Consider the following 24,554-nt stretch of genomic DNA (forward strand, 5'->3'; position numbering starts at 1 on the left):
ATTACTGAAAGGACAGTTGAGGAAGTTAAGTTCCAATAATTCATATCAACCTTGGAAGGATAATTTGTTCATGGCTTTACGTAATTTGAATAATAGACCACTGGGAGGAAGTACACCTCTAGCCAGAATGATGACCCCCAAATCTGAAAATTAGAAAACAACAAACACATAAGATCCCAAATATTGAATATTGGACCTTGAGGCCAGATGTCCCAGCACCATACCCAGGACCACCTGGTTCGGTGGGGTATGATTTACATTGTTTAGAGGACTTTTGGTTGGACAGAAAAGAAATAAGAAAAATCTCCACTGGGATGTGCATAAGAATCCCTAAAAATCACTTTGGACAGATTTTACCCAAATCAGGATTAGCAGCTCAAGGAATACATGTATTGGCTGGAGTAATAGCTTCTAATTATCAAGGAGAAATTGTTGTAACATTCCATAATTTAGGTGAAGGGCCCATACAGATTCACAAAAATGATAGGATAGTTCAAGTGATTATCGTTCCTTGTAAAACAATACCACTTGTAAAAACTGACCCTCCTTCCAAAATAACTGTCAGAGGAACTGAAGGATTTGGTTCTACTGATAGAATAAAATCAGGAGCTAAAGTATGGGTAAAATGGAAGCCAGATGATGTTCCAAAGGCTGCAGAGATTATAGCACATGGGAGGGATAACACTGTAACTATTGTTTATTCTGGAGAAGATGATTACAAAATTGTACCCTTAACTCATTTATTCTACCGTGAGTGAGGCTACAATAATCTGGTTGTTGTCTCTTTGCTTCTTCTTGATTTTTTGTCTGTTCACCTTGTTTGCTAGATTTGTTTCCGTAGGCTTGGTACCCTCCACCTGTAGATCCCTGATAGCTTAAGCTGGATGTCACCCCCTGTCTGCAACTGTGATGTGTCACCCTTGGACCTGGCATCAAGCATATTAAGAAGTGACCTCTCAAATGGGACCCCTTAGGACAGGGACAGCTCTACATCCGATTTCAGCAGCAAGTAGCCATGGAAGAAGAGACCTTCACCCCTTACCACAAGATTTTGGGGCCCCATTTGTTCTGGGTGGGGGGAATGATGGGGAGCTTGTGCTCAAGCCCCACCCTAAAATATGGTTTTCTGTGTTTATTGTGTACTATTCTTGTTATATTGTTGTGAAATTTTGTTGACACCATTTATTCCTACTGTATTTTTGCCAAGTAAGGGACATGAAAGATCTTGGGGCCGAATGTAAGGGTTATGGGATTTAAAGATCTTTCATGCCCCATTGGACTTGCTGATGTAGCAGGAAGGGGCAGAGCAAGAGGAAGCGGAAGCCAAGCTAGAGGTCCTGCGGTGGCTAGCAGTGGCGGCGATGGCGACAGCGGCAGCGGTAGCAGAGGCAGCGGCAGCGCGAAGCCCTTTTTGAGTCAGCCAGAATTTCTGCTAAGGACTCCTGCTGAGGACTGCCAGGGGCCGGAGCTGCTGGGAGCGCGCTTCTGGGATGCTGGGTCTTTGCTGTGTGTGGGGAAAGGAGGACCTTTGCCTGAGGTTGCCTGTTCTGTTTTAAAGGCTTGAGAATGTGGGTGCTTTCTACTTTATCTACCTGTGCCAATTTCATAACTACTCTGATGGCTTTCACGTTCTGGTTTTGGGACTCAGTCTTTTGGTATCTTAATAAATTTTCTAGCTTATTCCCCCATATGGCAAGCATGATGTATTTTGTGATGGATAATTATATCAGCATATCTGTAATTTCCATAGGCATTTTGAATATGGCATTGCTGATACAGACCTGTGAAGGATTGTAATATGAAAACCAGTCTAGCTAAGTGTAGGAAGACTAGACATGAACCTCTTGACCAGTCAGTGATTATTTTTTAACCAGAGCAAATCATAAATCCTATAAAAGAATAAAAGGGTTGTGATATGCTTCGTTGGAAAGAGTATAATTATGCTAATAATTTCAATGGATCCATGATCTCAACTATGTGGGGTTTTGCTCCCATAATGTAAATCTCATTCCATCCATGTGAATTCTCTGTGATTCCCTTTTTCCATCTATTACCACATCACAGGAACATCAAGGGGAACTTCCTTCCACTCTTTTGATGTTGTGAGGTTAATAATATATCAGGCAAATGATCTACTAGTTATCCCTCACTCTTGCTATGTGACTAATTCTTTCGATTTTTCAATCATATATTAGTTTGCATTTTTATGCCATTTCTTCTTAATTCCTTTTCTGTAATATGGTACAGTCTCTTCATGTCCAACTTGTATATCTCCATTGCTCTTTGGATGACCCTCAACTTCAATCCTTTAGATACTTGTAGCTATTAAAAATCACTGGAATAATACCCATGCTAAAAAAGATTGACCTTTGTTTCAGGGGAAACCATAGAACCATTAAAAGAATTTTATAATCTATCAAAGTCATTTCAACCCCTTCTCCTCCTATTCAATTCTTAGTCAAATTCATAATTTGTAACACAGATGCTGATAGATTGCCTATCACAATATGGACATTAAACATTTTTCATCCATTTAGTTTTCCTTATGTGCATGATTAGGCCAAACCAACTAGTGACCATAGAACACATATAGAGGACTCTGTAGTGTTCTAGGGCTCAATGCTATAAACACAATATCATTTTCTAATAGGAGCATTTAGAGAATTTTACTATCTATTAGCAATACCTCTTTGATTTGGACCATATATGGATCTTCTCTAAAAGTAGCAAACATGTTAATTGGATATTAATTTCAGGGGGCCACCAAACAAGGTAATCTCTACTTTTATTTATTTCAAAGAATCATGTAGAATTTTGACATGTATGAAAGAAACTTTGTTAGCCACTTTATGATGTTTTGCTATACTGAATTTTTTATAGTCAACAAACAAGGAGTTTTGTACATAGACAAAATTGGTGTGATATAGTGGGAAGAAAGTTGGACTTGAACTGTGAGGAAACTGGTCTAAAATCCTGTCTCTGCCATTTTCTAGTGGGATCATGTTGGGCAAGGCACTAATTATCTCTGAAACTGTTTCCTCATTTATGAAATGGATATAAAATACTTGTGGTACTTTCCCCATAAGGATATTGTAAGAATAAAATAAAAGAACATATGTAAAATTCTTTGCAAATGTTGAAACAGTATAGAAATGTAGGTTATTGTGATTTTTAAATACTGAAATAGTTCAGGTAGCCACAGTGGTTGCTTTCCATATAAGAATTAGCACTTTCCATATACTTCATATTCTGATTCATAAATAACACAGTTGAAGCAATTTAGAGTTTGATAACTTTGGAATATAATATTAACTTGATGAAAATTAGCAGATAATCTAAATTTTAAAATAATAGTGTTTAAGACAGCAAATTAAAAATAATTTCTTTTTACCATACTTATCCACTTGGGGCACTTAGTAAAGACACAGATTTCTACAAAGTTCTTTCTTCTTAACAAAAAAAGTTTATTTTCTTACACAGTCTAGGCCCTATATTTTCATCAAAATAATTTCTAAATCCATGTAGGATTTCAAAACTCCTTGTTTTTCGACCTAGGCCATGTCTCCTTTATGGATCAGCTTTCTAACTTCTTAGAGTTCAGCTATGGTCATTTTCTTCTGTCCAGGAAGAAGAGGTTGCTGTATTGGAAATGTACAAAGGAATATCTGACTCACCTCTATGAAGAAATTATGAACAATGTAAAACTATGGATCCTAGGTCTTGAATATAGAAACTTAGAAGGGTTTCTGAGATATAAATGTTATCACTAATATCTCTGGTAGGAACTTTGGAAAATTACTTAATACTTTGGGAAAGTTGATATTTTTGTTGTTTTGGTTTTTGATAAGACCAGTTAATATCCCAAGGTTGCTCTTCCCTGTAATAAGGACAGAGCATTTAACTAAGGGACATTATTTATGTTAGCATCCTTGAACAGAGTCCTTTTTTCTCTCCATTGTTTATGGTTCTGAATCTGTGAGTTAAGCTCTGAGATGCTAATGATATTATCTGTGTTTAACTTAGCTAGTAAATGTCTGCAATAGGATTCAAAAACAGTCTCCTGACTCCAAGTTCAATATTCTTTCCAATATGCCTTTTTATTTTTAAAAAGCTTATCTTAAATTTAGGGAATAAAACATTTCTATAACAAGGTTTAATAAAAAGGTAATTTCACATGAAACTGCAAATCTACTATGCACAAATTGCTATTCCTTTTAAATATATAAGTTATCATGTAACAGATGGCTACATTAGACACAAATAGGTGTGTGTATACACACACACACACACACACACATATATATATATATATACATATATATGATTATTCTATACATGCTTCTATTTGTCCTCTTCTTCTTTGGATGCAGATAGTGTCTTTCTTTACATGTCCTTTATAGTAAATTTGGGTATGTATAGTATACAAAATAACCTATTCATTCAAAGTCATTCTTACAACAATATTGCTCCACTTCTAGGGCTGTATCCCAAAGAGATAATACAAATGAGAAAAGGACCCACATGTTACAAAAATATTTATAGCAGCTCTTTTTGTGGTGGTAAAGAACTGGAAATCTAGGAGATGCCCTTCAATTGGGGAATGGCTAAACAAGTTGTGGTATATGAATGTAATGGAATACTATTGTGCTATAAGAAATGAGAAGCAAACAGACTTCATAATGACCTGGAGAGTCTTATATAAAGTGATGCTGAGTGAGGGGAGCAAAACCAGGAGAACATTGCACACAATTATAGATACAACGTATCTGTGATGACTTTGATAGACTGGGCTCTTCTCAACAATACAACTTCAAAGGACTCATGATGGAAAAGGCTGTTCACATCCAGAGAAAGAATTATGCAGTCAATGCAGATTGAAGCCAGCTACTTGCTTTCTCTCTTTTTCATTTTGTTTTGTTTCTTCTTCCTTGTTGTTCATTACATTGGTTATAATTCTTCTTTTCAACTTGACTAATGTTTAATGTGAAGGTATATGTAACACTTATATTAGATTGCATGCTGCCATGGAGGGGGAGGAGGGGAGAAAATTTGGAACTCAAAAACTTGTGGAACTGAATGTTGTAAACTAAAGGTAAATGATATTTTAAAAAATTTTCAAAGAAAAAGCAATATTGTTATTACTGTATACAGTATTCTTTTGGTTCTGCTCATTTGACTCTTCATTATTTCATGTAAATCTTTCCTTGTTTGCATCTAAGGGTGTAGGTAGTTTAAAAACTCTTCAGGCATAATTCCAGTTTGTTCTCCAGGATGGTTGGATCAGTTCACAATTTAATCAACAATGATTTAGTGTACCAATTTTTCAACATCTTCTCCAACATTCATTTTTTATCATTTTATCCAACCTGGAAGGTATAAAATGATATCTCAAGGCTGTTTTAACTGACATTTCCCTAATCAATTATGGTTTAGAGAATTTTTCATATGACTACAAATTGTTTTGACTTCTTCATTAGAAAATAGCCTGTTCATATCCTTTGGTCATTTATCAATTGAGGAATGACTTGTATTCTTATAGATTTGACAAAGTTCTTTATATATTTGAGACATGAGACTTTTATCTGATAAACCATCTATAACATTTCCCCCCCATTTTCTGCTTTCCTTCTAATCTTGGTTACATTTGTTTTATTTGTACAAAACCTTTTCAATTTAATGTAATAAAATTATCTATTTTACATTTAACTTTGCTCTCTATCTCTTGTTAATTCCTAAATTGTTCACCTATCCATAAGTCTGAAAAGTAATATATTCCATGTTCTTCTAATTTTCTCATAATCTCTCTTAATATCTAGGTCATGTATCTATTTTGATCTTATCTTAGTAAGTAGTGTGAGATATTGGTTCATGCTCAGTTTCTTCCATATTGCTTTCCAGTTTTCCCAACAATTTTTTACCAAATAATAAATTCTTATCCCAAAATCTTAAGTCATTACACTTGTCAAATACAAAGTTATTATGCTTATTTGCTGCTGTAAATGTTATATCTACTCTATTCCATTGATCTACCTTTCTGTTTCTTAGCACCAGATAATTTTGAAAATTACTGCCTTATAATGTAGTTTAAGATCTGGTACTGCTAAATCTCCTACTTTTACATTTTTTCATTAATTCCTTTGATATTCTTGACTCTTTGGTTTTCCAAATGAATTATATTATTATTATTTCTAATTCAGTATAATAATTTGATAATTTAATTGAGATGGTGTTTAATAAATGAATTATTCTGGATAAATTTGTCACTTTTATTATATTAGCTCTGCCTACCCTTGAATATCTCTCCAATTGCTTAAATCTGATTATATTTGTATAAGAAGTTTTTTTAATATAATTTTGTTTATATAGTTCCTGGGCTTGTTTCAGCAGGTGTACTCCCAAGTATTTTGTACTGCCTAGAGTTATTTTAAATGGGACATTTTTTACTTTCTATTCTTGTAGATTTTTTGTGTAATATATAGGAATGCTGATGATTAATATGAATTTGCTTTATACTATTGTACTTTAATAAATTATAAACTATTTCATCTAACATTCTAGTTAATTTAAATCCAAAGTTTTGGACTTTTGGATTTTCCCAAGGATATCATCATGTTGTCTGCAAAATGAGATAGTTTTATCACTTCATTCTGCATTCTGATCCTTCAATTTCTTTTTCTTCTCTTATTGCTATTTCTAGGGTTTTCAATACAATATTTAATATTAAATGATTTTTAATCAATTTAAGGAAAAATTCATTTATATCAATACTTTCCAGTATTTTCATAGAAATGAGTGTTGAACTTTATCAAAAGCCTTTTCTGCATCTATTGATAAAATTCACATGATTTTTAAAACGTTTATTATTGATGTAATTGAGGCAGCTAGGTGGCACAGTGAATAGAGCACTGGCCATGGAGTCAGGACGACTTGAGTTCAATTCTGCCCTCAGACATTTAATACAAAACTAGCCATGTGACCTTGGGCAAGTCACTTAAACCCAATTGCCCTCTGAAAAGCAAAAATAAAGAATAAATATTATTGATGTAGTCAATTATGTTAATAGTTTTCCTTATGCTAAACCATTCTTTCATTCCTAGTATAAATCCCACCTGATCATAATGTATAATATTTTATTTAAGATTTTTGCATCCATATTCATTAATGAAATTGGTCTATACTTTTCTTTCTTTGTCTTTATTCTTCCTGGTTTAGTTGCCAGTATTATATTTGTTTCATAAAAGGAGTGTGGAAAAATTTCTTCTTTACCTATTATTTCAAATAATTTATTTAGTACTGGAATTAGTTGATATTTAAATATTTGATAGATTTCCCTTGTAAATCCATCTCATCCTCGTGCTTTTCTCTTACAAATCTCATTTATGGAACATTCAATTTCTTTTTCTAAGACAGGTCTATTTTGTTCTTCTATTTCCTCTTCTGCTAATCCAGGTAATTTATATTTTTGTAAATATTCTTCCATTTCATTTAAATTGTTGTATTTGTTGTCCAAAAAATGGGCAAAATCACTCTTTGCAAGTGCTTTAATTTCATGTTTATTAGTGCTGTATGCACCCATTTCATTTTTAATACTAGTCATTTGATTTTCTTCTTTTTTTTATTCAAATTAACCAATGGCTGATCTGTTTATTTTGTTTTTCCTCCATAAAATCAACTGCTAATTTTATTTATTAATTCAGTGTTTTTTAACTCTTAATTTTATTCATCTAACTTTTAATTTTTTTTGGTTGTTGTTTTTGTCTTTTTGGAGGGGGAAGGCAGGGCAATTGGGGTTAAGTGACTTGCCCAAGATCACATGGCTAGTAAGTGTTAAGTGTCTAAGGCAGTATTTGAACTCAGGTCCTTCTGACTTGAGGACCATTATTCACTATGCCATCTAGCTGCCCCCTCTCACTTTTAATTTTTGGTATTTCCAATTCAGTGTTTAATTGGGAATTTTTAATTTGTTTTTCTTTCTAGTTTTTTTTTAATTGCATACCTAATTCATTAGTCTGGTGTTTGTTTTATTATTGGAAACATTAAGAGGTATAAATTTTCCTCTAATCACTGCTTTTGCTTTATCCTATAGATTTTGATATGTTGTTTCATTGTTGTCATTCTCTTAAATGAAATCATTGTTTCTATGATTTGGTTCTTAAACCACTCTTTCTTTAAGATAGGTTGTTTAGTCACCAATTTGTTTTTACTCTGTTTCCTTGGCCCCTTATTAAGTATAATTTTTATTTTATTATGATCTGAAAGGCTTACTTTCAATATTACTTCTGTTTTGCTTTTAACAATAAAATTTTTATGTATTAATATATGGTCAGTCTTTGTAAATATGCCATTAACCACTGAGAAAAGGAACTATTCTTTTCTATTTCCATTCAATTCTCTCCAGATATCTATCACATCCAGTTTATCTAAAATTCTATCCACTTCCTAAACTTCTTTCTTATTTATTTTTCATTAGATTTATCTAGTTCTCAGAGGGAAATGTTAAAGTCTCACACTATTATAGTACTACTATTTGTCTCCACATGTAATTCATTTAACTTTTCTTTTAAAAATTTAGATGCTATAGAATTTGGTGCATATATATAAGTTCAGTATTGATATTGCTTCATTGTCTATGGTACTTTTTATCGAAATGTAGTTACCATTTTATCTCCTTTAATTAAATCTATTTTAGCCATAACTTTGTCTGAGATCATAATTGCTGCTCCTGCCTTTTTTGTATCAGTGGAAGTATCATAAATTCTATACTGACCCTCCATTTTAATTCTGTATGTGTCTCTCCTCCTTAAATTTGTTTCTCATAAACAACCTATTTTGGATTCTAATTTTTAATCAATTATGCTATATGTATTCAATATACTGTGCTACATGTGTTATTGAATATGAAAATAAACTATATACATGTATTTTAGTAGTAGTGTTAGATAGTATATACTAAATGCAGGAATTGATGCATTTACATGAGGGTGAAAGAGGAGAGTGTAAAAGCTGGCTTGAAGCTTAACATTAAAAGAAACTAAGTTGTTTTTTTTTTTTTTTGTGGCAACTGTCCCATCACTTCCTGGCAAATAGAGGGAGAAGAAATGAAAGCAATATCAGATTTTATATTTTTGGGCTCAAAGATCATTGCTGATAGTGATTGCAGCAATTAAATTAAAAGACACTTGTTCATTGGAAGGAAAGCTATGGCAAGTCTGGACAGCATACTAAAAACAGAGGTATAAATTTATTGACAAAGGTCCATATAGTCAAAACTGTGTTTTTTTTTCCAGCGGTAACATATATCTGTGAGAACTGGACTATTAAGAAAACTGAACACTTCAGAATCAACACTTTTGAATAGAGGTGTTGGAGAAGATTTTTGAAAGTCCTCTGGACAACAAGGGGATAAAATTAGTCAATACTTCAATTAATTCAGACTACTCATTGGAAGGACCAATACTGAAACTGGTGCTTAAAATCTTTGGCCACTAAATAAGATAGGACTCATTGGAAAATATGCTGGTATTGGGAAAGATTGAAGACAAAAGGAGGATGGAATGGCAGAGGATGAGATGGATGGATAGTGTCATGAAAGTAATGAATATGAGATTGGAGAGACTTCAGGAGATAGTGGAAGATTTGGAGTGCTTGGGTCCCTGGGGTCACAAAGAATCCAACACAACTGAATGAATGAACAACAAATATGATCTATATTTATTAGGAGTTACTTGTTCATGGGTAATTATCAGTCCCCAGTTCCCATTATGAATAGGGTTCAACAAATTGTGCATTCCAGGTAGCACAAAATAGACATGAGTAGAAATGGTCAGCATAGTGTTTGTATAGCTCTTGGAAACTGTGAATCACAGACTTATTATTTGCTCAATCTTGGGTGGCTTAGCCCTCTAAAAAGTTGAGATTCTGACCACTTGGGAGTTGTATAACTGGTTAACATATTAGAGTCTTGTTCATTATCAGAATTAACCATATAAATCTCCACTGGCTAAGAAACAACAAAATTGAGAAAGGGTTATCAATCTGTTGATCCTTTCTGTGTATAGACCAGATGAAATTTTCTATATTTAGTCAAACTAAACCATAAGTCCTTGTGTCAATTCCTTTAAGTTTCAGCTTTTTGACCACACTCCCCCAGGAACCCAAAACTTTGGTTTCCTGGAAACTAGCTAGTGGATCATGGGAATGACTCCACTGTATTGCTAATAAGGATCAATGGTCAGAATGATGACAGTATCTAATTGTCTTCAGATACTGCATTCTTGATTATTTACCGTATTCTTGGCAAATGCTTTCATTATGGTCAATCTTGTACAGGTCCAAGAATTTCAATTCTGTCAGCACAATATAAATGTCCTGGTGATCCCTCTTAATCATGGTTCCATATCCAAAAACCAACAAAATAGAACTGGGCTCCTATTGCTTTGTTTATAACCAGAGTATTCAGGTGACTTGGACCTGTTCTGAACATTCTAATTTTTTTGAAAGCAAATGCCATGAAAAGCAATATAGTTGATAGAGTTCTGGAAGGTCTCTGGAATCAAGTTCTATGTCTGATACATATTGATTGTGTGACTCTGGGCAAGTCATTTAACTTTTAAGTGCTCTAATTAACTCTCTAACACCATAAATTGTAGAAAAGGTACTGACCTACATTAATAGAGGAAGTTTCCTGACTAGTGAGTTACCAGTACTAATGAAATCATGGGTACAGTCTTTATCCCTATCCCCAGTGCCTGTATAAATACACAATGTTTTCAAAATAAGTTGACACTCTTTCTTAGAAACAAACACTTAAGGATAACATTCCTTAAGCATATTTCCATTGTTTCAAGTAGGTTAAAAATGCTGTCACCTAAGAGTGATCCTACGATGCTCAGAAATAATTAAGACTAAAGTGAACAATACACTTATCATCATGTCAAATCTGTGCCTAACATTTTTTAAATGTACAAATATAGTTGAAGATTGTACCTATGGGCATATACATGCTTATGTTAATCTTGATGGATTCATACCCCATAAGGTAGGAAAGACAGATTATTCTGGGTTAAGCATAAGCTAATTCTGCCTAATGATTCCGGTTTGGGGCCTAAAATTCAACGAGACATTTTTTTTTACCATAAAATGCAACAAAACATGTTTTCTAATTACAGTACATTAAAAGAAAACAATTGTTAGTTAAAAATATTTTTTTTAAAAAAACATTGCTGCTCTCTTCCTCTAAAGTCATACCACCTGGGCATTCCAGGTTATAAAATCATCATCCACATATTGTAGGAGCTCTGATAAAACTTTTGACGTCAATTACCCTGGCAAGAATTAAGTTTTTATACTTCAGGCAAAGAGGAAGCCAAAAGTCTTACCCATCCCCTTAAAGGGAAAACTTAATATGTAGGGCATTAGTCCATTCTGTCAAAGAACAAAGGGAAGAGACAACAAGAAATCAGGTATGAAAAGGAAGCCATGCCTATAATTCTGCCTTCATTAGTATTTGTCTGGAAGCCTCACCATTCTTTTAATTGATGGCCCCTAGGTCTTTAGTGTGTCAACCAAATAACTGGCTATTAAAATCTTCCATCCTCAAAATACTCTCAGAAACCGCTTTTTGGGTTCACAGTGCACAGGGATACTGGTCCGAGTGGCCAGAGTGAGAAATGGACCCCTGTGGCTTACTTCACCCACCATGGCCATGCTGCCTCCTTGTCAGCAGTGGCTATAAATAACTGTTTTCACTGGAAGCAAAAATGAAACAATTCACATCTATGATATGAAAATAAAAGTAAAACATGGAGCATTGATGCATCATAATGGCACAATAAATTGCCTGAAATTCTTTGGTAATGGACACTTAATTAGTGGAGGAGAAGATAGACTAATTTATATTTGGGATGCAAAGAGAAATGACTTCTTAAAATCTATTAAAGCACATAAGGGACAAGTGACTTCTCTTTCTGTTCACCCATCTGGCAAATTAGCACTATCAGTGGGAACAGACAAGACATTATCAACATAGAATTTTACTGAAGGAAGATTAGCATTCCTAAAACAAAATGCTCACATAGTTCAATGGTCCCATAGTGGAGAGAAGTATATTATTGTTAATAATAAGCAAGATAGACATCTACCAACTTGAAACTACATCCATTACTGGGACCATCACCACTGGAAAGGGAATCTCTTCTGCTACATTTATTTGAAATTCCATACTTGCTGTGGCTAGAAATGAAGAAATTATAAGGTTGTTTTACTGTGATTCACTAAAATGTCTCTGTGAATTTAAGGCTCATGAAAACAGAGTAAAAGACATTTTCAGCTTTGGAGACCCAGAGCATCATGTTATTGTTACAGCATCAAGTGATGGCTTCATCAAAATGTGGAGGCACAATTCAAATAGGAAAACTCCCCCATCTTTACTATGTGAAGTAAACACTAAATCCAGTCACCTGCCTTGGAGTGTGACTAGATACAGTTATGGACACCACAGATGAACTTTCTACAACTGTAGCCCCTTCTCCTGTGAACAAAGAAAAAGAGTTCAAAACTAGTCCTCAAAAATGTGATGATTCAACAGGAAAACAGCAACAATCCAAGAAATTTGTTTGAACTAAGGATAATAAAAAACCATCAAAAGCAGAAAATGTAGTGTTAGTCAAGAAAAAATTTGAAAGTATACTAGAAAAGAAGAAAACGAAAGTAAAAATAGCTGAATAAATCTTTGAAAATTAAAAAAACCCTCAAAAACCTATATCATATACTCCATTAGTGGAGAAATTTAAAACAACTAATAAAAACATAAAAATATAAAATTCCTCTTTTAAAAGTATAGAGTAATGTCAGGGGCAGTTAATAGTGAGGCTTTTAATATAAAATAAAAATGGATAAGAGCAGCAGCAGAAGCATCCAGTCCACAAAATGGATAATGATGTTGCCATTGTTTCACCAGTCCCTATCATATATCTTGTTAATCTGTATAAATCTAGGAGTTCATTGGCTTCTTTACTACATCTTCCACAGGGACTCGTTTGATACCAGGACTCACATGAGTAGATTGTGGGTCCCTCAAAAAAAAAATCTGGTATGGCTAGGCCACCTTCCCTAGCATGTCTTTTCATTAATTCCCTTGATTTTCTGAACCTTTTGTTTTTCCAAATCAGTTTTGTTACTATTTTTTCTAGCTCCATAAAGTAATTTTTTGGTAGATTGATTGGTATGGCACTAAATATGTAATTTAATTTAGATAAAATTATCATTTTATTATATTAGCTTGAACCAGCCACAAGCAGTTGATGTTTTTCCAATTAGTTAGATCTGACTTTTATTTGTGTGAGAAGTGTTTTGAAGTTGTGTTCATATAGGTCCTGGGTTTGTTTTGGCAGGTAAATTCCCAAATACTTTATAATGTCTACAGTAACTTTAAATGGGATTTCTCTTTCTATTTCTTGCTGTTGGATTTTGTTAGAAATATATGGGAATGCCAAGAATTTATGTAGGTTTATTTTATATCCTGAAAATTTGCCAGATTTATTTATTGTCTCAAGTAATTTTTTTGCTTGATGCTCTAGGATTCACTAAGTATATCATCATATCATCTGCAAAGAGTGATAGCTTAGTCTCTTCTTTGCCTAATTTGATTCCTTTGATTGCTTTTTCTTTTCTAATTGCTACTGCTAACATTTCTAGTACCAGATTGAAAAAGAGGGGTGATAATGAACATCCTTGTTTCACCCCTGATCATGTTGGAATTGCTTCTAGCTTTTATTCCCATTATATATAATATTTGTTGATGGCTTTAAATAGATGCTACTTATTATTTTATGAAAGGTTCCATTTATTCCTATATTTCCTAGTGTTTTTAATAAGAATTGATGTTGCATTTTTTCAAATGCCTTTTCTGCATCTATTGAGATAATCATGTGGCTTCTGCTAGTTTTATTGTTGATATGATCAATTATACTTATGGTTTTCCTAATACTGAACCATCCTTGCATTCCTGGAATAAAGCCTACCTGATCAAAGTGTATTATTCTTGTGATCAGTTGCTGTAGTCTTTTGCTAATATTTTATTTAAAATTTTTGCATATATATATTCATGAGGGAAATTGGTCTATAATTTTCTTTCTCCGTTTTGTCTCTTCCTGATTTAGATATCAGTACCATATTTGTGTCATAAAAAGAATTTAGTGGTACTCCTTCACCAATTTTTCCAAATAGTTTGTAGAGTAATGGAATCAATTGTTCTTTAAATGTTTGATAGAATTCACTAGTAAATCCATCTGGCCCTGGAGATTTTTTCCTAGAGAGTTTATTGATGGCTTGTTTGATTTCTTTTTCTGAGATGGTGTTATTTAAGTAATTTACTTCCTCTTCAATTAATCTGACAATTTATATTTTTGTAAATATTCATCCATCTCACTAAGATTGTCAAATTTATTTGCATACAATTGGGCAAAATAATTCCTAATTATTGTTTAAATTTCCTCTTCATTGGAGGTAGATTCACCCTTTTCAATTTTGATGTTCATAATTTGGTTTTCTTCTTTCTTTTTTTTATCATATTGGATGAAAGTCTATCAATTTTATTGGTTCTTTCATAAAACCAGCTCTTAGTTTTATTTATTAGTTCAATAGTTTTTTAAATTCAATTTCATTACTCTCTCCTATGGTTTTCATTATTTCTAATTTAGTATTTAAGTGGGGATTTTCAATTTGTTCTTTTTCTAGCTTTATCAGTTGTATGCCCTGTTTATTTACATCCATTTTCTCTATTTCATTTATGTTTGCATTCAGGGATATAAAACTTCCCCTAAGAAATACTTTTGCTGTATACCACAAGTTTTGGTATGTTGTCTCATTATTGTCATTCTCTTGAATGAAGTTACTGATTGTTTCTATAATTTCTTGTTTAACTCACGCATTCTTTAGGATTAAGTCATTTAGTTTCCTGTTAGTTTTTAGTCTATCTTTTTTATGCCCTAGTACATGCTCAATTTTTGTGTATGTGCCATGTATGTCTGAAAAGAAGATATATTCCTTTTCATCACCATTCAGTTTTCTCCAGAGGTCTACCATATCTATCTTCTCTAAGATTCTATTTACCTTCTTAACTTCTTTCTTGTTTTTTTTTATTGTGAGATTAGATTTGTCAAGTTCAGATAGGGGGAGATTGAGATTCCCCCACTAGTATGGTTTTGCTATGTATATTTTCCTCTAACTCCCTTAACTTCTCCTCTAGGAATTTGGATGCTGTACTGCTCAGTGCAAAAATGTTTAGTAATGATATTGCTTCATTTTTGATGGTGCCTTTTATCATGATGTAGTTTCCTTCTTTATATCTTTTAATTAGATCTATTTTTGCTTTTGCTTTGTCTGAGATAAGGATTGCTACCCCTGCTTTTATTTTTTTTACATTGGCTGCAGCATAATATATTTTACTCCAGTCTTTTACCTTTACCCTGTGTGTATCCCCTTTTTCAGATGTGTTTCTTGTAAATAACATGTTGTAGGATTGTGATTTTTAATTCATTCTGCTATCTGCCTCTGTTTTATGGGAGAGTTCATCCCATTCACATTCAGAGTTATGATTACTGTCTGTGTCTTTCCCTCCATGCTATTTCTTCCCTGTTTATGCTTTTATTTTTCTACCTTCTCCCTTCCCCCTCTTTAGATTTTTCCTTTTGACCACCACCTCTCTCAATATTCCCTCCTTATCAGCCCCCTACCTTTTCCTACCCTTCCCTTTTACTACTTTTTCCCTTCCTTTTATCCCGCCCCCTCTTCTTAGCCCTTCCCCCTCCTACTTCCTTCAGTGTGCAATAGATTTTTATGCTTAATGTAGTATGTTATTTCTTCCTTGAACCAATATTGACAAGGATAGATCTATGCAGTGCTCCTCTCCCTCCCCTCTTTCTCTCTATTATGATAGGTTTTATGTCTCTTTTTGATAGAGTCATATATTTAACTGATTATATTATTCCCTCCTTACACCAGGACCAATGAGGGAAAAGTTCCTATAATGTTCATCTCCCTCCCTTCTCCTCTCCTATAATATGTTTTTATGCCTCTTTGTGTGACATAATTTACCCTTTTCTGCTTCATTCTTTCCTCTTCTTCCATTGAGGTCCCTTTGCACCCCTTAATAAGGTTTTTGTCATCATTTTGTTTAGTTTGTACTCACCCCCTCTATTTATCTATATCCCTTTTAAATGTTGTGATTATATATATATATATAATTTACATTATATATGTTATTATACAATATATATTTTTATATAATATACAATTCTGCATATCACCAGGTATCAGCTTCCCTTATAGGGATGTAAAGAGTTTTCTCTTATTAAAAAATGAGGTGTGTGTGTGTGTGTGTGTGTGTGTTCCCCTATTTACCTTTCTATGTCTCTCTTGATTCTTGTAATTGAAGATTGAATTTTCCCTTGAGCTCTGGCTTTTTCATTAGGAAGTTCTGGAAGTCCCTTATATCATTGAATGACTATCTCATTGCCTGAAAGATTATGCTCACTGTTGCTGGATAGCCTATCCTTGGTTGTAACCTGAGCTCTTTTGCCTTGCAAAATATCATATTCCAGTTGCTATGATCTTTCAGTGTAGAAGCTGCCAGATCCTGTGTGATCCTTATTGTAGTTCAGCAATATTTGAATTGTTTCTTTCTGGCTGCTTGCCATAATTTCTCCTTTACCTGATAGCTCTGGAATTTGGCTACAACATTTCTTGGAGTTTTCAATTTTGGGATCCCTTTCAGGACATGTCCTGTGGATTTCTTGATTTAGATTTTACCCTCTGGGTCTAGGATCTCAGGGCAGTTTTCCTTGATGATCTCTTGGAAGATGTTGTCCATTCTCTTTTTTTAATATGATTTTCTGGTAAACCAATCATTTGTAGATTATCTCTCCTGGATCTTTTTTCCAGGTCAGTTATTTTTCCCTTGAGATATTTTACCTCTTTTTCTAATTTTTCATTCTTGATGTTTTGTTTGACTGATTCTTGGTTCATCATAGAGTCATTAGCTTCAATTTGGTTGATTCTAATTTTTAGCAAATTATTTTCCTCAGTTTTTGAAGCTCCTTTTCCATATGTTTTCCATTTCACACATTTTTATTTTTAAGAAGATGTTTTCTTCATTGTTTTGCTTTGCAATTTTGATTTTAAAAGAATTATTCATTTTATCTTCTACCTCTCTAATTTGGTTTTCAAAGTCCTTCTTGAGCCCTTCTAAGAATGCTTTCAGTGTTTGAGACCAGTTCATATTCCAATGTTGAGGCATCAGCTGTTGTTGTGGAGTCAATGCTGTCTCCTTCTGAATTTGGTTCCTACTGCTCACAATAATAGGATTCTAGTGCATTTGTCTTTGCAATTTGTTTTTAACTAATTTTGAGGCAGGGCTTTAGCCACACACCTCCTCTAGGACACCCAAGCTTTCACTATTTTAAAATTTTGCTCTGGGGCAATAATTTCTGTGTTTTCAGGGTTGGGAGGGGGAGGGAATTGGAGGAGCCAGGGTTCACTCTGCCATCTTGGTGCCTGGAAGTTCAGAGAGGTGCTTTTAATATTTCCAGGCTGTGAGATGGTAGTCCCAAGAATAGATGCTGCCACTGCCACGGGCCCTGCATTTGTCTCTTACCCAGCTCTGACAGATCTTAGCCCTGGGGTGATAGGCCTGGGAATGTCCCTTGCAGCTGGTGGATCAATTTGCTGTGCTGTGGGCTGCTGTTCACTGTGTGTGCCACACCAGGCCACTCTCCACAGTGTATGCCATTCCAAGCTGCTCTCTGCCACACATTGGAAGAATTGGGTAATTTGATTTTAAAAAAGAAGACCAAAGTATCAGTATCAAAAATGTAAAAGGTTGGGATGGCCAGGTAGCACAGCGAGTAAGAGCACCAGCCTGAGTTGGGATGACCTGAGATCGAATCCAGGCTCAGACACTTAGCACCCACCCAGAAACACCTGGATGTGTAACCTTGAGCAAGTTAATAACCCCAATTGCTTAGGGGTGGCCAGGTGGTGCAGTGAGTAAGAGCACTGGCCCCAGAGTTGGGATGACCTGGGATCGAATCCAGGCTCTGATACTTCGCACCACAACCAGAAAGAACTGGCTGTGTAACCTTGAGCAAGTTACTTAACCCCAATTGCTTTAAAAAAATGTAAAAGGTAAATTTACCACCAACGAAGACGAAATGAAAGCAATAATTAGGAGCTCTTTTGCCTAATTGTATGCCAATAAATCTGACAATCCAAATGAAATGGATGGATATTTACAAAAATATAAATTTCCCAGATTAACAGAAGAGGAAACAAAATGCTTAAATAACTCCATTTTAGAAAAAGAAATTGAACAAGCCATCAATGAAGTCCCTAAGTAAAAATCTACAGAGCCAGATGGATTTACAAGTGAATTCTACCAAACATTTAAAGAAGAATTCATTTAAATACCATGTAAATTATTTGAAAAAATAGACAAGAAAGAAATTTATTTTACAACACAGATATGGTGCTGATATCTAAATCAGAAAGAGTCAAAAGAGATAAAGAAAATGACAGACCAATTTCCCTAATGATTATTAACCCAAATCTTTTTTTAATCCTAGCAATGAGATTATTATGTATCACAAGGATTATACACTATGACCAGGTGGGATTTATACCAGGAATGCAGGGTTGGTTCAATATTAGGAAAACTACCATCATGATTGACCATATCAATAATAAAACCAACAGAAAGCATTACTATCTCAGTAGATATAGAGAAAGCTTTTGACAAAATATTATACCCATTGCTATTAAAAAACATTAGAAAGCATAGGAATAAATGGACTTTCCTTAAAATGATATGTAGTATCTATTAAAAATTATCAGTAAGCATTTTCTGTAATGGGCATAATCTAGTAGCCTTCCCAATAAGATCAGGAATGAAGCAAAGATTCTCATTATCACCACCATTATTCATTATTGTACTAGAAATGTTAACTCTATCAATAAGAGAAAAAAAGGAATCGAATAAATTAGAAGGTTAGCTCTATTAATAAGAGAAGAAAAAAACTGAATACATTAGAATTAGGAAACAAAACTATTACTCTTTGCAGATGATATGATAGCATACTTGGAGAATCTTAGAGAATTGTTTAAAATAAATTAACACCTTTAGCAAAGTTGCAGAATGTAAAGTAAACCCACAAACCCAGAGCAAAAGTTCATTTGCCTCTTCTTCAAATTACCTAATATGCAAGGACAATTTTTCTTCCCTCTCCTTACTGGTAATGCAACCTTTTCAAAGCTGTCAGTAAGAAGCAATAATTACTTTTTTTGTTTTCCATGTCAAGATCCTTAAACATCTGTTGTGCTTATCCTGAAAGGTGAATAGGTACTTTTTCTTTATTTGACCAAGAAGTCTCTTCATAAATCTTGAAAAACAATTTAGGCACTAGGAACCAAAATTTGTATCAAGTTATCTCATAACCTAAAACTCCCTTTCTTCCACAATACTCTTGCCAACTTAAAAAATAAATGTAACCACTGGAACAATAACCATTCTCTAATTCTTCTAAATATTTTGGACCAGGCTTAAGCTAAGATAGTGGAACATTTCAGATTCAAGGATTAAAATGTAATAAAACATTCATTGAACATAAAATATAATAAAGCAACTATATTAATCAGAAGAAATTAAAAGAATATAATGTGTACTTTAAATGGATACAAAATATTGCTTCCCTCTGTTTTCACAGTTGCCATGGCAACTCTCCATGCCTGGTCAAGAAAGTATTCCATAGAGGCAGAGCCAAGATGGAGGAGTAAAAGCAGGAACTTGCTTGAGCTCCTTCTCCAATCACCTCCAATACCTGTAAAAATATGACTCTAAACAAATTTTAAAGCAACAGAGCCCACAAAGTGACAAAGAGATAAAAATCTCCCACAGAAAGCAGCTTGGCAGGGTGACAAGAAGGGTCTATAACACCATGCTAGGAGCCAAGTGCAGTTCTGCATGTGCTGTGTGAGCCCAGGCCAGGGACCCTCCGCCAGGGTGGCAGAAGTTGTGACCTGGCATGGAGGCTGCCTCTGAAATTCCTGGCCTGCAGATCATAGGGAGACCAAGCAACCACTCAGAGGGTAATTGTTCTTACTTTGACCTGCTTGAATCTAGGTTGCAGTCTTCGGTGATGTTCCTAGGGTGAGGAATGCACGGCAGAGCTTGTGGAAGCTGTAATAGAGATCATCTCCTTATAGCTCTGACAACAACTGTGCAATACCCAAGAAATTTGGGACACAGCTCTCTCCACTCTGGAAATGGAGCTCTACCATGGAAAAGAACTCAAAAATCAAGTAATTGACTGGCAAGATGAGCAAACAGTGGAAGCACAATCAGACCATAGAATCTTTTATTGTGATCAAAGAGGATCAAAACATAGAATGAGAAGAAGACAATAAAGTCAAACTTTTGCTTCAAATGCCTCCAAGAAAAATATGAATAGGTCACATGCCATGGATTTTGAAATTCAAGTATAAGAACTGGAAGAAAAATTGGGAAGAGAAATGAAAATGATGCAAGAAAATCATGAAAAATCAGCCTGCTTTAGCAGGAGACCCAAAAAAATATTGAAGAAAATAACACTTTAAAAAATAGACTAACTCAAATGGCAAAAGAGGCCCAAAAAGCCAATGAGGAGAAGAATGCCTTAAAAAACTGAATTGGCCAGATGGAAAAGGAATTACAAAAACTCACTGAAGAGAGTAATTCCTTCAAAATTAGACTGGAGAAAATGAAAGCTATGAGAAATCAAGATACTATTAAACAGATCCAAACAAATGAAAAAACTGAAGGAAATATGAAATATCTCATTAGAAAAACCACCGACTTGGAAAATAGATCCAGGAGAGATAATTTTAAAATTATTGGACTACCTGAAAGCCATGGTCAGAAAAAAGAACCTAGAAATCATTCTTCAAGAAATTCTCAAGGAAAATTGCCCTGATCTTTTAGTACCAGAGGGCAAAATAAAGGTTGAAAGAATCTACCAATCACCTCCTGATAAAGATCCCAAAAAGAAAACTCCTAGGAATATTATAGCCAAGTTCCAGCATTTCCAGATCAAGGAGAAAATATTACAAGCAGTCAGGAATAAACAATTTGAATACTGTCAAAATACAATCAGCATAATGCAGTATCTGGCAGCTTCTACAATGAAGGATCAAAGGGCTTGGAATATGATATTTTGGAGGTCAAAGGAGCTGGGATTAAAACCAAAACTCACCTACCCAGCAAAACTGAATATCATGTTTCAGGGGAAAATATGGTCATTCAATGGAATAGAGGACTTTCAAACATTCTTAATGAAAAAAACAGAGTTGAATAGAAAATTTGACATTTAGTTACATGAATATACATACACACACATACATCCACATATGTCCTTATAGGAGGGTACATGGGAATATGAATACATATGTGAGTATGTGTATATATGTGTACAGGGATACTTAGACAGAGGGTACAGTACCAGTTAAATAGGAATGGATGGTACTTAAAAGGTGAAATTAAGAGGTGAGAGAGGAATATAATGAGAGGAGATGGGGATAGATAGAATGGGGTAATTATCTCATAGAAGAGGCAAGGGAAAACTGTTACAATGGAGGGAAAGAACAGGAAGGCAAAAGGGAATGAGTTCACCTTATTATCAATGAATTTGGATTAGGGAGGGAAAGACATGCACACTAAATAGGATATCTCACCCTACAGGCGAGTAGGGGGGAAGAGGATGAGAGGGTGATGATGGAAGGGAGGGTAGGCTGGGGGTGGAGGGAAGTTGGAAACATCCACTTTTGAAAAGGGACAGGATCAAAGTAGAGTTACATGTAACTGGGATATAAGATATACAAGCACTGGGGCATAGAGATCCACCATGCCCTACTGGAAAGTCGCAGGGGGGTGGGGGAAGATATAGGAGAGAGTAGATTGGGGGAGGGGATATTCAGTGGGATTGATGTTTTGGGGTGGTGGGTAGGGGAAAAATGGGGAGAAAATTTGTAACTCAAAATCTTGTGGAAACGAATGATGTAAACTAAAAAATAAACAAAAATAAACCATAAAAAATATAATAATAATAATAATAAAGAATTCACCGATTGCCTCTTGAAAAGGATCGTAAATTCCATATTATTGTTATTCAGAGCTTTGGCAACATTCCTAACATTACTACCACTATAGGATAGACACTGTATAGAACCATATCTATATGTGCAAAAAAAAAAAAAAAGCCAAATACCATCCTTACCCTCTGAAAGGTCCAGCCCACTTTACATGCTGCTATACTCACCTCCCCCACTGCTCCAGGATGTAGAGCAATGGGTGCAAGAAGGGGAAAGTAGAATTGGGGAGTAGGCAGAAAAGGAAAGAAGAAAGAGGAAACTTCAGTTGTGACTGCATTGGGAGTATGAACAGGATCTTGCTCTCAGCAGTCCTGGTGCCTGGCAGCCTAACTGTTCCTCTTCAGTGATTGCCCCTATAACTCTACTTATGGCTAGTAAAAAACAAGTAAAACTCCTATCACACAAGTGAAATGATTTTTCCATCTGAAGCTTAAACAAGGACTATAAGGAGAGCCAGAATTAAACTTCTCAATTGCCAGTCTACCATACTTAAATTAACTGTTCAACTCTGCTGCCTTTTTAATAGTTAATTTTCTAATGGTACTCATTTAAGTTCTTTTTCATTACGGCAACATTTATAATCTTAACCATTTACATTATGCACAAACAGTTAATATCCTTCAAAAAAATAGAAACCTATGGTTTAGCCTCATGCAATTCATCTTGTCAGTGTTCAACACCATGAGGAAAATCTTATTTATAGTTGCAATGGAATCAGTGATCATTGTGTTCATATTAATCTCCAAATTGTTTTCTCTGATGTCTCAGTCTATACCAGGGGTGGGGTATACATGTGGCCTCGAGGCTACAGGTTTCTGACCCCTGGATTCTTTTCACTATTGGTACAGAAAAGTTTGAAAATATGACTCCTAAGGACCTAAAATATATCACAAGAAAAACCTTGATATTTATTTACTACTTAGGCTGGTTCAGACTTTGGGCAGTTAATTTTTACCTAATGTATTTACAAGTTGAACCACTATTAACTTTGTGCCCAGATGTTTCATTTGGCAAAATGTAATGGCCACCTATGCAGTCAATTTCAGTAACAATCTTTCATTGATGAAATATACACACTGAATGTACAGAATTTTAATAACATTAGTATATGATGTCATGAACTTTTGCATCATCAAAACCATAAAAATGTCAATACAAGTTGCAACAAATTACTGTAGGCAATTGCTGAGTTCAAGAGCTGTTGCAGCAAACACCTGCATTGGCTTGAAATCTAACAACTTTTAGAGTTTTGTTACCAATCATTTGTGGAACAACTTGTGCATGTATGGAAAATGTACTTTTTTTTCATTTGTATGAATGATTACCAGACCTTCAAAGGTAGTGAAAACATGTTTAATGTAAAAAAAATTAAATTTTTGAATATATTTTAGAGGAAAACATTAAAATTGGTGTGGTCATTCTTGACAATTGTGAATTGAATCTATATCAATATATTTCATATTGTAAGTTCGCAAATCTGCTTAAACTTTAAAATCTCAAACACATTCAGATGAGTGGCACTATAATATTTTGAGTGTAGAAATTTCTTGAAAGGTACATTATTATTAATAATCAAAATAATTATTTGAGAAATTTTGTATAATAGTTTATGTATAACACTTTATAAAATTATTTTCTGCCTCTCAAGTGTCCTATATTTTCCTGACATAATTGTTCTAATTTATTTTAAATACCACTGTGGTTAAAGTAATAATTATGATGCTTATCAAATAATAAATAAAAATTGTGGTATTAGTAAAACATAGTTTCTATATACAATATTCAAAAATCTTATCTCCCACTTTAAAAAGAGGAATATGTAAGAAAGAACTCATCTATTTAATTTCCCCTTTCTGGGGGATATATTTTAAGTCTCAGAAAAGTGATTTCATATTTCCTTTCAAAACTGTATTTGAATATATTACTAGTCCTATTAAAATAATGCTTATCTTACCATTTCAAAGAAGCAAACTATTATTATCACCACCATCATATTTCATTATCCTATCTTAAGAGAACAGAAGGGATATGTTAATAAATAACTTATTCTCTGGTAAGTCTGACACACTCTTTTTTTTGGGGGGGAGAGAGGAAGGTTGGGCAATTGGGTTAAGTGACTTGCCCAAGGTCACATGGCTGGTTTTGTATTAAGTGTCTGAGGTCGGATTTGAACTCAGGTCCTCCTGACTCCAGGGCCAGTGCTCTATTCATTGTGCCACCTAGCCACCCCCTGACACACTCTTAAATTTAATCTGCTTTGTTAACATTTTCTCCGTTACTCTCTTAAATCGACAAACACCAAACAATAAATCAAACCCTAATTTATAGTGTTTGCTGATTTTTGAGTTGTAAATGCTTGTACTGAAATTTGAATAATT

At 34.2% G+C, this 24,554-nt stretch overlaps 1 pseudogene; it reads left to right on the plus strand.

Moving 5' to 3' along the window:
- Window positions 1-1,361: 1,361 nt before the first annotated feature.
- On the plus strand, window positions 1,362-12,726 carry LOC138166356 (p21-activated protein kinase-interacting protein 1 pseudogene; annotated as a pseudogene).
- Window positions 12,727-24,554: the final 11,828 nt, after the last annotated feature.

The sequence above is a fragment of the Petaurus breviceps genome, unplaced genomic scaffold, assembly GCF_028583685.1.
Source record: "Petaurus breviceps papuanus isolate PSGF00001 unplaced genomic scaffold, PetGlider_PUasm1.0 221, whole genome shotgun sequence".
NCBI lineage: Eukaryota > Metazoa > Chordata > Mammalia > Diprotodontia > Petauridae > Petaurus > Petaurus breviceps.